General features: G+C 44.8%; 1 long non-coding RNA gene across 8 annotated transcripts in view; it reads left to right on the forward strand.

The window, feature by feature from the left end:
• The first annotated feature begins 263 nt into the window (after positions 1 to 263).
• The window catches only part of LOC123792674 (uncharacterized), a 131,745-nt gene continuing 112,593 nt past the window's right edge, over positions 264 to 19,415 (forward strand). For all 8 annotated transcript variants that reach the window (XR_015726990.1, XR_015726989.1, XR_015726994.1 and 5 more), the window contains exons 1-2: positions 264 to 378; positions 16,909 to 17,037. This is a non-coding gene — a long non-coding RNA (uncharacterized LOC123792674). The remainder of the gene's footprint in view (positions 379 to 16,908; positions 17,038 to 19,415) is intronic.

Consider the following 19,415-nt stretch of genomic DNA (forward strand, 5'->3'; position numbering starts at 1 on the left):
CTTTTACTTGAAGACCCAGGGTGCAGAGGGCACAGAAGAGCTCGCAAAGTTCCTAGCCCTCGGCCAGGCTCGTTCTCCCCAAGCCTGCCAATCTCTTTGGGAAGGCGAGGGAATGATTTTACTGAATGAAGAGGGGATCTGAGGTCAGCATTAAATAGATGTGTTGCTTTTCCCAGAGTTCCCTGGAAAGATCAAGTGACTTCCTCTAGCGAGAAGTTACAATTCGATGATTAACAGAAATTCCTCACAGCTTTGCAGGCTTCAGTTCCTAGTTCCCAAGCACTGGCCTCATTACCATCTCTCCTCTCCAGGGAACAGCAGTCAGAGAGCCCAGTCCCCAGGGAAGAACAGCAGACTTGCAGTTTAAACTCCAGACAGGTAGTAAGGGGAAAGCACGGGGGTGGGGGGGGTGGGGGGGCAGGGGAGAGAGGAGAGGGCGGGAAGGGGAGAAAAGACTGCCTCGATCTCTGAAGGGCTTCCAATCTGTCCAATACTTTTTTTTACTGCTTGAAAATTTCCCTCCTCCTACCCCCCCCCCCCCCAGTGATTGTAGGATCTTATGGCGATAGATACAATATCCCTGGAAATACAGAATCCTGGCACTTTCTGAGATCATACAGAAGAAAACATATAATTCTTTATCAGACGTGGTTTAGAACCTGTGTTTCTCTTTCTGCCTTAATTTCTGGGCACGTGTGCCTTAAACTCATCACAGGCTACTTCGGTGCTGTGACTAGTTGATCCTGGAACTTTTGCCTCCTGCTCTTGCTCCTGGGATCTAATGACTGACTGACTTGGTTTTGTATTGTGATTCGCCTCACAAATGATTGTAATCAGCCTTAGATGCCCTTTGGGGCTGAAGCATGGTATGCATTCTTCGGTTCATTCATTTTCTCTATGGGTTGGGTAAAGGGTGAGCTGCTTTGACGAATGCCTGGCCCCTTTCTTTCTAATGAACAGCCCCTACATGAGTGCCACGGGCTGGCAGGTGAGCAGGGGCTCTGCCCCAGGAGCTCCTTTGAGAAGCCAGTTTCCCGAGTGTTGTGGACGTGCCATCGAATGGGGTGATGTCACTGGGTGATCAAAAGAGAGCCAGAAGCATATGTGCATTTCAGCTTGTAGCAAAGTGAAAGAGTGAAACTCCAGGGCAAACGGGTTATCTTTTTTATATATTTTTTAAATAATAACTTTATGTTTTGGAGCAATTTTAAATTCGCAGCAAAATTGAGCTGAGAGTACAGAAAGTTGCCATATACCCCCTCCCCCAACACATGCATAGACTTTTCCCGCTACCAGCACCCTCCCCCGGAGTGGGACATTGGCTACAATCCGTGAGCTTACACTGACACATCATTATTATCCAAAGTCCATAATTTACATTACAGTTCACTCTTGCTGTTGCACGTTCTGTGGGTTTGGACAAACATATAATGACACGTAGCCACCACTGTAGTATCATAATAGTCTCGCTGTCCTGACAATCCTCTGTGCTCTGCCTATTCATCCCTCCCTCCCCTCTAATCCCTGGCAACCACTGATCTTTTTACTATCTCCATAGTTTTGCCTGTTCTAGAATGTAATAAACTGGGAATCATACAGCATGGAGCCTTTTCAGATGGGCTGCTTTCACTTAGTCATATGCATTTAAGTTTCTCCATGTCTCCATTGGTACCTTGCAGACGGTACGTCGTGAGACTCCTCAGCTTGTGAGCCAATTCCTCATAATAAATCTCTTTATATACATACCCTATTTGTTCTGTTTCTCTGAAGAACCCTGCCGAGTATATCCCGAAATACAAAATCCTCTGTAGAATCCTAGAAATGCAGTATCCCCATTTTGAGCTCCTTTTCTGGACTCTAAATTCCTTGAGGGTGGGAGTTGTACCTTTATTTATTGCTGAATTCATTCAATGATGATTTTTTCCCAAATAACATATAATTTACCAATAAGAATAGCAGTGATAGTTCTCATTTATTTTGTGTGTATGCTATGCCAAGCACTAATGAGCTAGGTAATTTATTTTACCTTAATTATCATACCACAACAGACGAATGGATAAAGATGTGGTTCATATATACAATGGAATATTACTCAGCCATCAGAAAGGATGAATACCTAACATTGGCACTGACATGGATAGAACTGGAGGGGATTATGCTAAGTGAAATAAGCCAATCAGAGAAAGATAATTATATGGGTTCACTCATGTGGAATATAAGAAATAGCACAGAGGATCCTAGGGGAAGAGTGGGAAAACTGAATGGGAAGAAATCAGGGAGGGAGACAAACCACGAGAGACTATTGACTCTGGGAAACAAACTAGAGTTGCTGGAGGGGAGGCAGGTGGGAGGATGGGATAATCGGGTGATGGGCATTAAGGAGGGCACGTGATGTAATGAGCACTGGGTGTTATACGCAACTAATGAATCATTGAACACTACACCAAAAACTAATGATGTATATATCTTGGCTAATTGAATTTAAATTAGAAAAAAGAAAAAAATAATTATCATACCAAACATACCAAAAGGTAGTAGTATCCTTATTTTGCAGATTAGAAAAAGACAAGTTGTTGAGTAAAGACACAGAGCTAATAAGTGGTAGATCTAGAATCAGAAACTAAATCCGACTTCAAGTCTTACTCTTTTTTTTTTTTTGCTACTAATACCCTCAGTATACAAAACACAGCTTTTAGAGGTCATTTATCAAATGAAGAGGCTTGTCTAGATGACCTCAGCCAGTCCATCATGCATTTGTTAAGTACCTACTATGTATCAGTCAATGTGCTGGGTGCTGGGAACACAAGGTTGAAGGGCATGATGTTTCCTAAGGGAAAATGTCTAGTTAATAGACCTTAACTGCACTAAGGTGAATGGCCTGGGAGAGACATGGGAGCACAGACAAGCGGCCCATCCTAGGAATTCATGGAGGGCTTCTGAACGAGGTCTTATCTGACTTGAGTCTTAGAGGAAGAATAGAAGGTAGACAAAAGGTGGGAAATGTAGGGAGGATACGCTAAGGAGTCCAAGCAGCATGAGATCCGGGACTTGGAGGGACCCTCCTTTTCCTTTCCCGTGGCTTATGTCCTTGCAGAGGAAGCTCCCCTATTAATTCCTACCCTCTCTCTCCCTTTACTAATCATAGTGGCTTCTGATGAGTAAATCTGACAAGAGTGATTTGAATGTGCCTGATTCAGCTTTCGTGTCTTCCAAATGGTAGTGAGCTCTTTATGGGGAGCTCATGTTTGTCTCCTTATGGGGTCCACAAAGAGAAAGCCCCCTTGTGTACAAATAAAAGCCACTTCCTCTAGGATAGACTTTATCTGTAATAAAGGGGGTATGTTGGTTTTTCACATGTGGTATCCTTGTTGTATTTACTTAACTGATTCAGAACTCCAGCAGGGAAGAGAAGTGCTATGTAGTGGGCCTTCTAGAACACATGTAATGGGAATGTAAGGTATAAAGTGGGAAGGGCAGAAGAAGATGAGTTTCAACAGATTTGGAAGGGCCAACTCATGGACTACCTTTGTCTTAAAGGCCATGGGAGGGATCCCTCTGACTTTGGTTTTAAGGTGTGGGGTAACCCACTCAGAACTGCATTCTGTAGATTAGCCTCTCTGGCAACAGGGTAGAACATGGATGTTGGCAGAATGACAGAGATAAAGTCAAAGGTGGAGAGACCAATCTGTAAGTTACTACAGCTGTGTGTATCAGAGAAGGTGAGACCTGAGTTACGTCAGGGGACAAAGCATAGAGAATGATCCGGTAGCTGGCTGGGAGACCACATCAGTGAGACTTAATGATTGGCCACTTGTGGTGGAATGAATTACAATAGTCTGGGGTGAGTCCCCGTTTTCTGACTTCAGTAGCTGAGTGGATCATAATGCTTGTTACCAAGAGAGAAAACAGGAAAACAATCTGGTTTGGGGAAAGTGAGGCGATGATGCATGTAGTTTGGGCCATGCTGATTTTTATGTTTGGGATCTCCAGGTGAGATGTCCAGCAGCCTACAGTTGGGAAGGGATCTCAAGTCCAGTGGTGATATTCGTCAGTCTGGAAGATTTCAGTTTGGAAGCCATCATCCTCCCTTCCAGGGAGGGGAGCCTTGAAATCATGACTGTGTGAAGTAGAGTAGGAAAATAAAACAGTGGGCCAGAAGGAAACCCTTTGGGGAACGCAAACATTTTAAGAAGTTGGCAGAGGAGGAAGGCCCCAGGAAATAGGACAGAAAGGAATGATCAGACATGCAGGAGGAGAATTATGAGAGATGTCAAAGAAGTAGAGAATTTCAGGAAGCACTGAAGTCAAACCAGCAGAAAAGCCCAGTTAGACTAAGACTGAGGGGTATTCAGTGACCATTTGGAGGTAATGCCCTTGAAAGCAGTTTGAGTTGAGTGGTATGGTCAGAAGCTGGGGGCAGTGCGTTGAGAAGTGGGAAGTGAAGACCCCATGGAGAGGGGCTATTTTCAAGATGCTTGTCTGGGAAGCCAAGGGGACATCCAGAGAGACTTTCTCCTCTTAAAGTCCTTGAATCTTGATGTAGGGCCGAGGGCAAGAAAGTAAATTTATAGAAGAAGGGGGATTATGGATGGAGCAAGGCCCCAAAGAGGAAAGGGGTAATGAATGAAAGGCTGACATGGGGGTAGGGAGGAGGCTGTGTGCGGGCTTGCGGGGGGTGGGGGGGTGGGGGGGGTGGGGGTGGGAGGAAGGATTTGATGGTGGTGGTTTTCCTGAACAGGAGAAGAGATGCCTTCTTCCCTAAGACCCTGAAGGTGAGGGAAGGGCGTGTCCAAATGAGGTAAGCATTGTTTCGTTGTTGAAGCAGATTTTGGTGAAGGCTGGAGGAGAGGACAGAAGCAGAAGTTCATGCCCATGGCCTCAGTTTTTTTGGTGAAACAGGAGGCAAGCCTGTGTGCTGACATGGTGTTGGGACTTGAGAAAAGACCAGAGGTTGGTCATGAACACCGGGCAGAATGGGAGAGGAGACTCTAACCAAGGGAACGCTTATCTACACTGGAATTGGCCTGGTTAGAGAGGACAGAAGACAGGAGTTTGCCACAGACTGGGTGCAAATGGCAAGAGTGAGCTCGCTGAGTGATGTCCGAATTACTAGTGGTGGCAGGAAGGGCATGGAAGCAATGGAAACACAAGAGGGCGTCAGCAGGTGGCGGTTTTGTTCAGTTACCCGACTCTGCAACAATAACTAATATTTGAACAGCTCTTTACGTTTGGGGAAATGTTTTTGCAGACATATTTCACTTGGTTTTCAAAGCGGTGCTGCGAGGCATATGTTATTGTGTCCCTGTTCTGCCGAGACAAAGCGAGCCTCCCAGAAATAGTCTCTTACTCAAGGTCAGGCAAGTAGCAAAGGCAGGTTTTTGGTCTCCAGGCTTCATACACATACAGTTTGATATTTAAAGACGTCGGTGATTCAAGTCAGGAATAAAAATGTATACTGTGGGTTGCTTTTTCTAAGAGTAGGGACGAGTCTTTTCTTCTCTCCTCGTGACCCTAAGTACAGGGCAGCCGAATGGCTCACTGATGCGATGTTTACATCAAGGTGAGTGTTGGCTTTATCTGGCTAATTGGCCCGCCCAGCCCACACTGGTCCTCGTTCACACCTCCCCGCTTCTGTAGCTGCTGGTCTTCTGCCTACGAGATTCTCCCCGCGGATGTCTCCTGGCCAATTCCTACATCTTTCACAGCTCCCCCATCACCCTTTCCAGAGACTAAGCCAAAGACGCTATTTTGTGCTCCTAATAGTACCCTGGACTCTTATTCCATCACATTGAAATTGTGGCCTATACACCTGTCTCTCTCACTAGACTGAGAGCTCCTTGACACCAGGGACTGTGTTCTCTTTCCATCTCCATATAAAGTGCCTAGCACAGTACTTGGTGCAACTATGGGTCAGTCACCTGCAGATACGGAAACTGTGACCCTGTAGCATGACTCCCCCTGGAAGCCAACTAAGAGCATAAAAGTTAGTTCATCACACAGTCCGTCTTAACTGTTCTTCTGCTGAGAAGACAAGATGTGGCAGAAGTATTGAGGGGCAAATAATGAGCAAAGCCTTTCCTTCCTTCCCCCAGACTTGTCTTCTTTTTCACATGTGGAGTTCTAGTATTTCTGTCCATCCAGAGCCTGGCTCCTTTTCCCCACCTCTGCTGCTGCTGCTGGGCCAAACCCACGTCCTCTCTGGCCTGGAGGATTGCAGCAGCCTCTTCGCTGGTCTCCTGCTTTCCCTTTCCCAGGGGACAACCTGTTCCCCACATAGCAGCAGAGCGGTGCTGGTACGGGGCAGGTCAGAGGAAGTCGCTCCCCAGCTCACGAGAGATGGCGTTTTCTCATGCCGGTAAAAGCCAAAATGCTTTCAAATCCTTTCCGTGCTCCAGGCGAGCTGGGCCTTGCAAACTCATCGACTCCGCCTTCTGTTCACCTACACTGGTGTCCTCATTATTTTTTAAGGCACCAGGGCCACTCCCCCCTCAGGACCTTGCCTTGGCCTTGCCTTGCCTGGAATTTTCCTCCTCCCGATTTCATTATCACTCTCTTCTTTGCTTCCTCAGCTCTTTGGACTCGGCGTGTCCTTGGCATCACCCCTGGCCCTCCATCAGACGTTATAACTTCTGACTCCTAACCCCTGACAGGGGGTATCCATCCCCTGCTTTTATTTTTCTACTAAGCACTCAACGCTGACTAGAATGCTACACATTGTACTTACTTGTTTATTTTCTGCCTCCCCCAGTGGGGCATGACTTAGAACCTTCTGGTTCATTTCTGTATCCCTCATGGGCAACGGTATCTGGCACAGAGTGGGCACCCCATGAACATTGAGCTGAATGAATGATTTCTTTTTTTTTTTTTTGAACATTTTTAAAAAAGATTTTATTTATTTATTTGACAGAGAAGGAGACAGCCAGCGAGAGAGGGAACACAAGCAGGGGGAGTGGGAGAGGAAGAAGCAGGCTCCCAGCACAGGAGCCTGATGTGGGGCTCGATCCCAGGACTCCGGGATCACACCCTGAGCCGAAGGCAGACGCTTAACGACTGAGCCACCCAGGCGCCCCTGAATGAATGATTTCTGATTCATGTCTGACCTCTTATCTCCTGGTTAAAAATGATGGTTCTCCAAAGCTTTCATACCCATTGATTTGGCTTGTTTAATTAGAGTACATTCTTGCCAGAAGTAGAGAGCTGGTTTACACTCTGTGCCTGTTGATTAACGTGACAGTCCTCATAGCTCAGCTGCATCTGTCCTGTGTCCCATCCACGCCTCGGCTTGTCCCTGCCCCACCACTGTTTCCTTGGACTCCCTCTACGTGTCCTGTTGCCTTATCTCGGGAAAACCTCATCACTCCTGGAGAAATCCTGCCTTCCCACCAGCTTCTGCTGATTTAATCCTTGCTTTTTAATCAGATAAAAGGAGGTGGGGGTGGGAGTGGAGAATGTACTCAGACCCTCATACATCATTTTGTGGAAGAGAAAGGCTGACATTTTCATTGGCAAATAAATCCTGGAGCTCTGGGATGGAAGGGACCTAAGAGGTCAGCTCATCCATCTTCACACCTGTGGGCAGTTCTGTATCGAAAAACCAGCCCCCAAATGCAACTGTCTAGCCTTTTCTCTGACTATTCTCTAAGGAAGCTCCTTCCCTGACCTCCTTTGATAAGACATTTTAGTATCTTACTGGAAAATATAGAATTATTATAGAAGCACTTGCAGCGTAGTGAAGGGACTGGGTGACAAATGGACAATCTGGAGCCCCAGGCAGGAGGCTGGGCTCAGAGGCCAGACCACCTTGGGTTTGAATTTTGAATCGACCCCTAACGAGCTAGGTGACCTTGTACAAGTGAACGTCCAAAACAGAGATACTTACCCACGTATGTGTGTGTGTAAATAATAAGTCTATGTGCTCCACGGAGGCTTCTTCTCTTCTTCCTTCTCTTCCTCTCCCCTCACCCGCCCAAATGCATTTCATGTTTAAGAAACCAGCCAAGTCTTCATTATAGAATTTTCGAGTCCAAGAGAACCCCCAGCTTGGTGATCCCCCAAACATTCGCAAAGGACTATCCCTAAATCATTCCCATTTGAACATAAATACAGTTGATTTAGAGGACAGACAACGCAGGCTATAGAGACTGTATTTCAATCCCAGCTTCAAAATGTATCTGCTGTGGGACTTGGGGCACTCCTCTTCTTACACTCTTCATTTCCTCATCTGTAAAATGGGTGTAAATTATCTGCTACCCTATGGAGTTCTTGCAATGATGAAATGAGATTATGTATGGAAAGGGTTCAGCATGGTGCCCTGAAACTTAGTATGTGCTTAATGCACGGTAATGACTTAGTATGTGCTTAATGCACGGTAATGATGATCATAACAATATAGCTAACATTTAATATAGGTCCGGTGTTAAGAAGGACTTTATAGGGATTTTGGCTCAGGTCAAGGTCTTAGGGTTGTGAGATCGATCTCTGCATCAGGCTCCGTGCCCAGTGCAGAGTCTGCTTGAGATTCTCTCTCTCCCTCTATTCCTGCCCCTCCCACTGCTCATGTGCATGCTCTCTCTCTCTCTCTCTAAATAAATAAATAAAATCTTTAAAAAAACAAAAGAACTTTATAGATATTAATTCATTTAATAGTAAATGCTGGTACTGTCATTACCATTACTGTGATCATGTTTTAAAGACCCACGAAGGGGCGCCTGGGTGGCTCAGTCGTTAAGTGTCTGCCTTCAGCCCAGGGCATGATCCCAGGGTCCCGGGATTGAGCCCTGCATCGGGCTCCCTGCTCTGCTGGGAGCCTGCTTCTTCCTCTCTCATTCCTCCTGCTTGTGTTCCCTCTCTCACTGGCTATCTCTCTCTCTCTGTCAAATAAATAAATAAATAAAATCATAAAAAAAAAAAAAAAAGAGAGAGACCCATGAAAAGGGGCCCCTGGGTGGCTCCGCTGGTTAAGTTGAGGTCATGATCTCGGGGTCCTGAGACTGAGCCCTGCTTCAGCCTCCCTGTTCAGCGGGGAGCCTGCCTCCCGCTCTCCCTCTGCTGCTCCCCCTGCTTGTGCTCTCTTTCTCTCTCTGTCAAATAAATAGATAAAATCTTAAAAAAAAAAAATTAAGACCCATGAAGAAACGTGGTTGAGTTCTTTCCCCCTCAAAGGATCTATTATTTGCTATTAAAGCCAGTGAGATGCTTCTAAGTCAGTGTGAGGGGTTGATGTCTATTCTGATAAAGAGAAGGGATGGCGGGCTCAGAGAGCTGGGGTGGAAGGAGCAGTCTGCAGGAGGAGCTGACCCACTACCCTGAGTGTAGGAGCCGGTCCTTCCTGCGGAAGCGCTGGACACTGACGTTCATTTCTCCAGTCTGAAACAGTAAGGATCGGCAGGGCAGTGGTGTCCTGGGTCGGAGAGGGGAGACAAGGGCAGCCGTAGGACTCTGGGGGGAGTGTCCCTCAGTTTCTATGGGTTGTGAGTACACGTCTCTCCAGAAGTATAAGTGACAGGAAGGGAGGGATGTGTGATTTCAATCCGCAAAAAAGCCATAGCAGGTCACCCTGACCTAACAAGTAGAGAAGCTTGATTTGTGCCTACCAATGGCGTTAATAGGGCTGTCAAAGCATTCCACAAACATTTTCATTTGGCTGCAGACAGTTTCTTTTTTTAATTATAAAAAAAAATTATAATGATTATTTTTAAAATCATTAAAGAAGACTGAGCAAGAGAAAATTTTGGAGACTCTGTATTTCAATTCATCATGAAAGAGAAAGACTGCTTCATATTAAAGGTGCCTGTGGCTTCTGAATACCCAGATGATTCCTGACACAGAGAGATCTTAGGTGTAATTGTTTTCTACACTAAAAGGTGGAGATGGGCCATTTAAAAATAATAATGCAATTCCAGTTAGCAATTCAGGTTACTGAGCCTGAAATGTCCTTCCATGAATTGTTACGCTCTATTGAAACTCCCAGTTTGCTTTAATAATGTTTCAACTTTTTCGACTGTGAAATATGAAGGCTAGCTGCTTTCTGAGAGCATTGCTGAATGGGTTCCTGAAATACTCAGGGAGACAGCAGGGGAACGGGGATCACGTTTATTAGAAAGTGCCCCTCCCACTCACTCCCCCAGCTCCAGACACAGCAGCCCTCTTTCATTCAGCTCCTACCGCCACACCCAGGACCTCCGAACCCAGCCCCTCCCTCCTGCAGGTGCCTCTTTATGGGACAGTTTTTCCCTCTCCCGTTCTCTTGGTTGTTGGCTTCCTATCCCTTAAGTTCAGGATTAAATTATCATCCCCTAAGAGACATTTGCTGACTACGTCGTCTACGACTCCAGCTTGCAGTGTGCTGGTGTTCCAAAGCAGGCATCAGCTTATCTCCTGTTTGTTTCCTTGTCAACAGGAAAGTCTACTAGACCCTAAGATCCATGAGGACAGGTGGACGGGCTGTCATCTAGGGGAACCCAAGAAATATTGGTTGAATGAGAGACATAAAGCTCAGTATTTCCTTTTAATTTATCACACACTTATAGAAAATATACTACAACACAAGTCCTTTCTTAGCTCTGTTCTTAGATCTACGTAGGAAATTCATACAACTTTATTTAGCTGAAGATGGGTGGCATTTGACCTTGGGTTATTCAAGACCCAGAATAAGATTGTCAAAATGTATTACTCAGTGACATCAGCCTTAGCAAAGAAAAAAAAAAAGTATATATATTTAGTTATGTCTCTTCAGGCAAGGCAACAGAAGCAAAAATAAACAGGACTGCATCAAACTAAAAAGATTTTACACAGCAAAGGAAACCATCAACAAAAACAGAAAGGCAACCTACTGAAAGGGAGAAGATATTTGCAAGCAATATATCCAATAAGGGGTTGATATCCAAACTATAAAGAACTTGTACAACTTAACAACAAAAAATCCCAAACACCCTAGTTAAAAAGTGGGTAGGGGATCTGAATAGATATTTTTCCAAAGACGTCCAGATGGCCAGCAGACACATGAAAAGATGCTCAACATCCCTCTTCATCAGGGAAATGCAAATCAAAACCACCACGAGATACCACCTACATCTGTCAGAACGGCTAGTATCAAAAAAGACAACAAATAACAAGTGTTAGGATGTCAAAAAGAAGGGAACCCTTGTGCACTGTTGCTGTTGGTAGGAATGTGAGATTGATGCAGCCACCGGGAAACAGTATGGGGGTCCCTCAGAAAGTTAAAAATAGAAGTACCATACGATCTAGCAATTCCACTTCTGGGTATTTACCCAAAGCAAATGAAAACACTAATGTGAAAAGATAAATGCGCCACTATGTTCATGGCAGTATTATTTATAATAGCTGAGATATGGAAGCCACCTAACTGTCCATTGATAGATGAATGGATAAAGAAGCCTCGGTATATGCGTGCACACACGCGCGCACACACACACACACACACACACACACACACTGGAATATTACTTAGCCATTAAAAAAAGAAATCTTGCCATTTGTGCCAACATGGGTGGACCTATAGGGTACTATGCTAAGTGAAATACATCAGAGCAGAGAAAGACAAATACTGTGCGATTTTATTTATATGGAGAATCTGAAAAACAAAATGGAAATGCACTCATAGAAACAGAGAACAAACTGGTCATTGTCGGGGGGCGGGTGTGTGTGGAGGGATGGCTAAAATGGGTGAAGGGGATTAAGAGGTAAAAACAATTCCGGTTATAAAATGAATAAGTCACAGGGATGTAATGTAGAGCATAAGGAATATAGTCTCTGATATGTAATACCTTTGGTGACAGATGGTAACATGTTGGTCATTATGTAATGTATAAAAATATCAAATCACTGTGTTGTACACCTGAAACTAATATAATATTGCATGTCAACTATAATTCAATAAAGAGGGTATTACGGAACTAAATAGAGTTTGATATAAGGCTCATCTCCATTTGAGTAGTTGAGGACAGAGCTCTCTTACTATTTAAAAGAGAAATGAGGGGCTCCTGGGTGGCTCAGTTGGTTAAGCATCTGCCTTCGGCTCAGGTCATAATCCCGGGGTCCTGGGATCGAGCCCTGTATCAGACTCCCTGGTTAATGGGGGGGGGGGTCTGCTTCTCCCTCTCCCTCTGCCCCTCCCGCCCCCCCTCCCCCATTCATGCTCTTTCTCTCTCCTCTTTCACTCTCAAATAAATAAATAAAACCTAAGAAAAAAAAGAGAGAGAGAGAGAGAGAAATGAAAATGCCCTGACCTCGGGCCCTTCATATCTACAAAGCCAATGTCTTATACAGCACGGGGACAAAAAATCATGGTCCCTTTCCTTTCCTTATAAAACTGTGAAAGGTAAAGATCAATCTCAGACTCTTAATCACAGCTGGATTAAGAATCCACTGTGTGCCAGGTACTGGGATAATGCTACAGAGTCCTTGGTGTAGTGATTCTCATTTTACTAATGATGAAAATGAGGCCAATAGAAATTAAATAACTTTCCCCAGTCTCCAGACTTAGAAAGTGGCATGGGGCAAGATCCAAAGCCAGATCTGTCCAATGCCAAAACTCATATACTTAGTCCCATAACAAATAAACAGTCGAGCTGTGAACAGCACCGTCTCAGCCTGCACTACACAGAGCTAGCAGGGAGCATCCTAGGAAGCAAGTTAAAGAGAGAGAGAGCTGTCTAGGTTGTGACCTTTCCTTGGAATATGTCATCACAACACATACAGAACATCCTGAAAATGCACCCAGCGAAGGCAAGGGTGACATTTCTGAATAATTAAATGCAGAAGGACACAAGAATGAGATAACAGGAGTAGGTAGGATGATTGGAAAGCCTTTGAGAAGGTGAATATAATTCACAGATTTTAAGAAGAGGAGAAAGGGATGAAGGAAGGGAGCCCAGGACTGTGGTTTCCAGGGCGGTGACTCCTGGCCCCTCCAACACCATTAGCTGGATGGCTTGTGGCTTGTGGCCTGAAATAGAGCCAGAAAGGATGAAAAGGATGGACAGGATATCACGTGTCCCAAGTATAGCCCACATTGGCTGTGAGCTTCTCAAAGAACCAGGGCAGTGACCTTCAGGAGATGAGTAAATCTTCCCTCTTTGCTGTTGTGAATAACTAGCTCCACTATGATGAAGGGACACTGGCCTGACATCAGTGGTTGCTGGCACTTTCGCTGGAGTAGGACCCATGTGAGTATGGCTTCCAAGACGGAGCCATCAACGCTGAAGTCATTAGAGTGTATATTTAGAATGAGGTGAAGGAGCTTCTGTACCCTTGTATAACTGTGGGTTCCCGAGCTTGCTACACGGGACAATGAATACAAGGGATTTTTGCAGAGAAGGTTCCCAAAGAGCTAAGATCTGAAGGAGTATCATGACGATTACTTGGGGAATGTTCCTGTCTATGTAGCTGGGTTGGAAAGAGAGAAAATGGTAGATTGAGTTCTAGCAAGGGGAATTGGGTTCTTGCTGCTAAAGAGTCCTCCTAGGAGGAAGATTTCATAGGTCCTTCTAAAAGGAAAGTGCTTCCTCTTCTCGAAAATGATACCACCAAAAAAAAAAAAAAAAAAAAAGATCTCTGCTTCAGCTGGGAGGATTAACTCTTCCTGGCTTGGAACATTGGATTCTGCCTGATGTTAAGACAAGGAAACACCAAATTTGTGCCGCCTCCCTGTGCCCTCCCTCCCACCCTCCCTCCCCCAGAATGAGCTCCAGATGAATAAAAGCAGGATTCATTTATTCTGTTGAGTTTCTTCAAACTCTTGGGCTCTGTTTGTGTATATTCTTCTTGGTCCGTGCTGTGATATTTAGTACGCACTTAAGGAGGATATCAAAGAAAGCACTTGCTTATTGCCAGCGTTTCATACAAGTGTCTGATCAAGTTCAGGTTACTGTGCTAATTATCATCCTGTTCTGTAAAGTTTAATAGAATTCGGCTGCCATTCGTGATTACGTGTTCATTCAACTGCTCAGAGGGGGGAGAAACATTAAATCTGGATGTGTAAGGTGAATTGTTTTAATTCATCTAACCATCAGATTTGATCATAAAATATTTGTTAGAGTAAGATACACAATTTTGGTCTGAGCTAGTATCTTTAGTAAGCCCACCATCCACCACCAATTTTCACGAGTCTCTTACCTTCATAGTCTCTCTTGACCATGAATTACATTTATCTAAATTTGTTTTTAAAAAGACATTTTAAGAATTTTCCCTCTGTATCAAATTCCATGAATGCTTTTTGGAAACTTTCTCTTCATAAGGAGTATGTTGAAAAAGGTACCCCTTATTCCCTTTTCTCCCTCACAGAGAAAAAGAGAGTGGCCAGACAGGAACACTCTCAAATGCTTGCTAGTGAACCCACAGACGTCGCAGCACCCACACCCATTCTCTGCTCCTTCCCTCCTGTGTCCACAGACACGTATTCCTCCTCCTGTCCACCGCCGACTGCTCTCCTTCTACTCTGAATCTCGGCCTCGCCAGCCTCGAGCGACCTCCGCCCAGACTTGCTTCAACTCCCCCCGCGCAACCTGTCACTTCCTTCAGTACTTAAATATCCTCCAAGTTTCTCGTGTTTATAAAACACCCCCCACCTTGACCCAGTGCCCAACCATCCACCCCCTGGCTCCATCCTTGCCTCACATTTGCTGCTGGACTTTGTGAAAAGCCATCTGTCTCCATGTCCTCACCCACCAGTCACCGCATGCCCCCCCACCCCGCCCCCGGCGGGCTAGCTCTGCTCCTTCTATGCCACCAAGCTCACCTGAGACCTCCTTGCGTTAAATGCATTAGAGGCGCCTCAGCCCTGAGTTTGCTTGGCTAGTCGGCCACATTTGTTACTACTGACAGTTCTTTCCATGTTGACGCAGTCTCTTATCTTGGCTCCTGCAAAGGGCTCTTTCCATGTTTCTTAGTTGGTTCCCCTTCTTCTACTGGACCTTCCAATATGATGGAGGCTATTGTCTTTGGTTCTTTTTTCACTCAACACATATTGCCTGAGCCCCCTCTCTCAGTGCCCTTACTAACATCTGTATGCTGCTAACTTCCAGATCTAGACCCCTGCCACCCCTCCATTCACACAGCAGCCAGCGTATTTCTCACGCGCTGACCTCAGCCTGTTACTCCATTGAACACACTATTTAGTGTCTTCCCATCACTCTTAGGATAAAACTGAACCTCCTTACCTTGCACACTCCAGCCTCAGTCTCTTCCCATGCTCCTCCCAGAATTCCGTATTCCCACCATGCTAGACCTCCATCCTCGTCTTTAATGGCCCACGCTCCTTCAACTCCCAACTTCTTTCCTCCAGTTCTTTCCATCTGGAACCTTCTTCTGGCCCGTCCACCTGTCACCTGCAGATCTGTGATGAATGTTGCATCCTTTTGGAAGACCTTTCCTCCCCACCAAGCTAAGTTAGGTCCTGCTGCCTTGTGACCCCATCACATTTCTGTATATTTCCTAGGAAAATATTCACTATACTTTATTGATATTCCTGTTTAATTGCTCACCGCTCTATCCCACCTCCCAGCCCAATGCCCAATGTGCAGCAGAGTCTCACAACTAGTAATTGAATGAACAAATTTACCTAAACGATGGTAATAACATTATGCGAACGTTCATATCTGAGAATTTTCACATTCCTTCCATAAGGCAGTCCTTGCGCATTCTCCCATTTGCTAATCAACTGCTAGTTCCAGCCCAACCTGTTCATCCGAGAACAGCTAGGCTCTTTAATAAAATTGTGGAGGAAAAGGCTGCAACACGAAATGACAGCTGTGTTCCTCTCCTGTTGTAGAAAACTGGAGGGAGTTTCATTGAAAAGGTGTCTAACATCCGATTTAAATAACTCATGGCTTTTATTCCCTTTCAACTTGCTGGCTAATTGGCACATATACTCTGCAACCTGCTTTGAGCGGTATGATTAATGGCCGATCATGAAAACACTGTCCCTTAAACATTTAAAAATGTCTATTCCCCTGGCTTTATTAACTCTTAGACCTTCGTTTTTCCAAGGAGAGGGAAGCACTGTGATTTCTAATGGAAAAACAGGATTAACTAGGCAGACACTAGAGCTTCATAGAAAAAAAAAAAATTCAGGAGCATACTAGTTTCATATAATTGAAAAAAAAAATCTTTTCTACCTCCTTCTGGGTGAGACACATGTAATTGGAGTAAGTGTCTTCCTGGGGCCGGTGGTGGATGTTCATCTGTCTAAATCTTGCCCTACTGCTTTTTTAGACCTGCCATTTTGTAAATATATTTGCCTGATGTTTTCTCTCTCTACATCAGGACCCCAAACAGTGGAAAATAACCTGAGACCAACACGATGCTTTGTGAGAAGCTGCAGTTGACGTTTCCTAACCCATCAGAATGTGGAGAATGGCTCTGATACCCCACAGCACCGAGGGCGCCATGCTGCCCCACGGGGAAGAGATGTGGGCATGTGCATATGCTGGATTTTATTTGGGGGGTGTTGGTTTGTGTATCTCATTGTTGAGCCTAAAATAAATGGCCAGGAATAGAACGGTGGAGATTTAAACTCAGTCAAAAGGAACATTGCAGGGAGGCTGGTTGAGGGGTGAGATTTTCTAAAGACAAGGAGGGAGCAGATGACCTTTCCAGAGCCCTCCGTTCGGCAGATTTTATGATTCCGTGCACGTCCTCTGTCTAGACATGAAGTGTGGATGCTCTTGCTTTTGCTGCTGTAGCGTGGGGGAAAGCAAAACCGCTCCACCTACAGTCTGTTCCGGGAAACTACTCAGCCTCAGCCAGGAAAAACAAAACAAACAAACTGGGGAGAAGAAAACCCATTGGAAAGACTGTAATTTCAGTCTATGATATTCCCTCCAAATTACATGTAATTTTACTTCAGCCTTTCAAAATGACTGTCATTTTAATACCTGTGTTTTGCAGGTATTAAACTGTGGCTATCAGTATTTACTCGTATATTTGGCATCTAATATGTAAGACCGGTGCACGAGAAAAGGAAGAGATGGGAAATCTGGCTCTTCCTTTGACAAGGGAGGAACAAGCCCTGGAGAGGTAAGTTAGCTGCCCCATGTCAAGATCCAAGTGTCTGACTACCCAATAGACAGGTGTACGGATGTCTACACTTTTGAAACTGAGCCAACATTGCAGTACTGTCATCAAACTTTTGACCTCAAGTCCTTTCTTCTTCCACTCACACGTCCTGCTAGTCACTCTATATTTCAGGCAACCTGAATGCACACCTTGTCCACTTCTGGCCTCCTTGCCTTCCTTACCTCTATGACTTGCAAACTTCCTTCCAGTTCCATAACTTTCCAGATCTTACCAGGCTCAGGTCACAGAAGCCATTATTCTTTCTCAGACACACGGAAGACCTGCCCAGCATGCTTCCCTCTCAGTTGTTCACATGGCTGCTCTCTCTTTCCATCTGGGTCTCTGCTCAAGCGTCACCCCCTCACAGAGGGCTTTCTCAACTACCTTATCTAAAACAGCACCCTGGGAGTTCTTCATTCAACACGAATGAAATGTATTTTTAAACTTTCATTTATTCTGAAGGGTAATACATATACTGAGTGTTGCCCGGAGCGCAAAGCCTTCCTCAGCCCGCTGGGGTCCAGCTCTTGCGCCAGACCCTCGCTGACAGGGAGTCTTCCTTGTTTGACACCACCTAGTGGCTGCAGGTCTGAATTACTGACCCAAAGGAGGAAGACAGGACGAGGAAGAGAGGAAACACTTCCCTACCACTTTTGAGTCCTCATTCTCGGTCCTAACTACATTCTAAGATTGAGCCTAACATAAGCCTTTCTCTATCAATAGGCACCAAATCTCTAATTTCTACTTAAGTAGCTGGAAGCTTGGCACCCCTAAGGGAGTGGGAACTTCCCATGCCAGCTCTTAATCCGAAAGTCTGATAAACAAATTCCTTAATTTCCTATAGGATGGTACTAGGAACAACAGGATTTTGCAAGGATTGCCCATAACTATCCGATAGGTAATTACACAGTCGTCAAGGGACTTTTTCTATAATTCCAGCTCTGCAAACCCCATGCCAGCTCTTAATCCGAAAGTCTGATAAACAAATTCCTTAATTTCCTATAGGATGGTACTAGGAACAACAGGATTTTGCAAGGATTGCCCATAACTATCCGATAGGTAATTACACAGTCGTCAAGGGACTTTTTCTATAATTCCAGCTCTGCAAAAAAGTTTACATTTGGAGCTGCCCTGCATGATATCGTTAGCCTAGTTGCGTTAGAGGGAATTTGAACACCTGCTTTAGTGATGGTTTGTCTTTCTCTTAACCTTCTCACCAGAGTTACCATGCTGCCTACAGACTCACAATGTGCCATTGAGTAATTCAGCTTATCGCTTTGGACTTGTTTCTTCTGCAAACAAAGGGTTGAACTCATAATCCCTAGTGTCCTCCATAGGCCTAACATTTCATGATTCCATCTAGAAGAAGGGTTACGATGTTAGTCATTCACCCCTGCAAGCAAATTCATTCTAGAGGCTTTAACCTAGAGAAGGAGACGGACAGTGGTGGGAATTGAGCAGTTTTAAGAGCCTCATCACCTGAGGGAAGTAAAAGAACTGGTGAAAGGGCTTTGGTTAGCCGATGTAGAATGAATGATAACAAGGACAACCACTTACTGTGTGCCAACCAGCAGACACTTTGATCAACGTTCTGTCAGTTTCTCTTTATGTTACAGCAGTGTATCCTAGCTCAGAACCAAAGGCTGTGAAATTAAACAGACCTCAGTTTAAGTCCCGAGTTCAAATCCTGCCTTTGCCATATGTCTGCTCCGTGATTTTGCAGATTACCTTCACCTTCCCGGTCTCACATTTATTCATCTGTACGGTACAGAACTTGCCCCCATAGGTTTTTGGGGAAGATTAAGTAGGATAATGCATGTAAAGAGCTCTGTACAAGGTATTACACAAAATATTATTCAATAATGGTAGCTATTTACAATCCTGGAAATGTTTTAATCTCTTAATTACAGGAGTAAAAGTATCAGCTCAGAACCAGCATCTGAACCCATATTACTTTTATGCCATAGATCTTTCTGCTATCTAGTGCTGTCCCAATACTTTGCCTATTACACAGTTTTCTTCTTCTATTGGCAAAGGAGGCTCAGCAGAATTTATGGGCCCAAGGTCCCTAGTCGCATCGAATCTGCCTATATAGCTGTGACGTTGTGATTTTTAATAAGAAATATATATTTGGTCTTCCTCCTGTTTCCGGCACACACAGCTCCTATAACTCTTGGAATTTCTTAAGTGAGGATAGTCATAAAGGTGTCTTTTGTTATGTTAATGAGCTCACTTTTGGACCACACCTAAGGATGGGGTCTGATTGCCAGGAGAACCAACCATATGCTTAGAGGGATGAACTTTCAGTTCCACTCCCTGATTTCCTGGGAGCGGAGAGG

Source organism: Ursus americanus, chromosome 16 (genome assembly GCF_024610735.1).
Source record: "Ursus americanus isolate L20-20 chromosome 16, mUrsAme1.1.p, whole genome shotgun sequence".
Lineage (NCBI taxonomy): Eukaryota > Metazoa > Chordata > Mammalia > Carnivora > Ursidae > Ursus > Ursus americanus.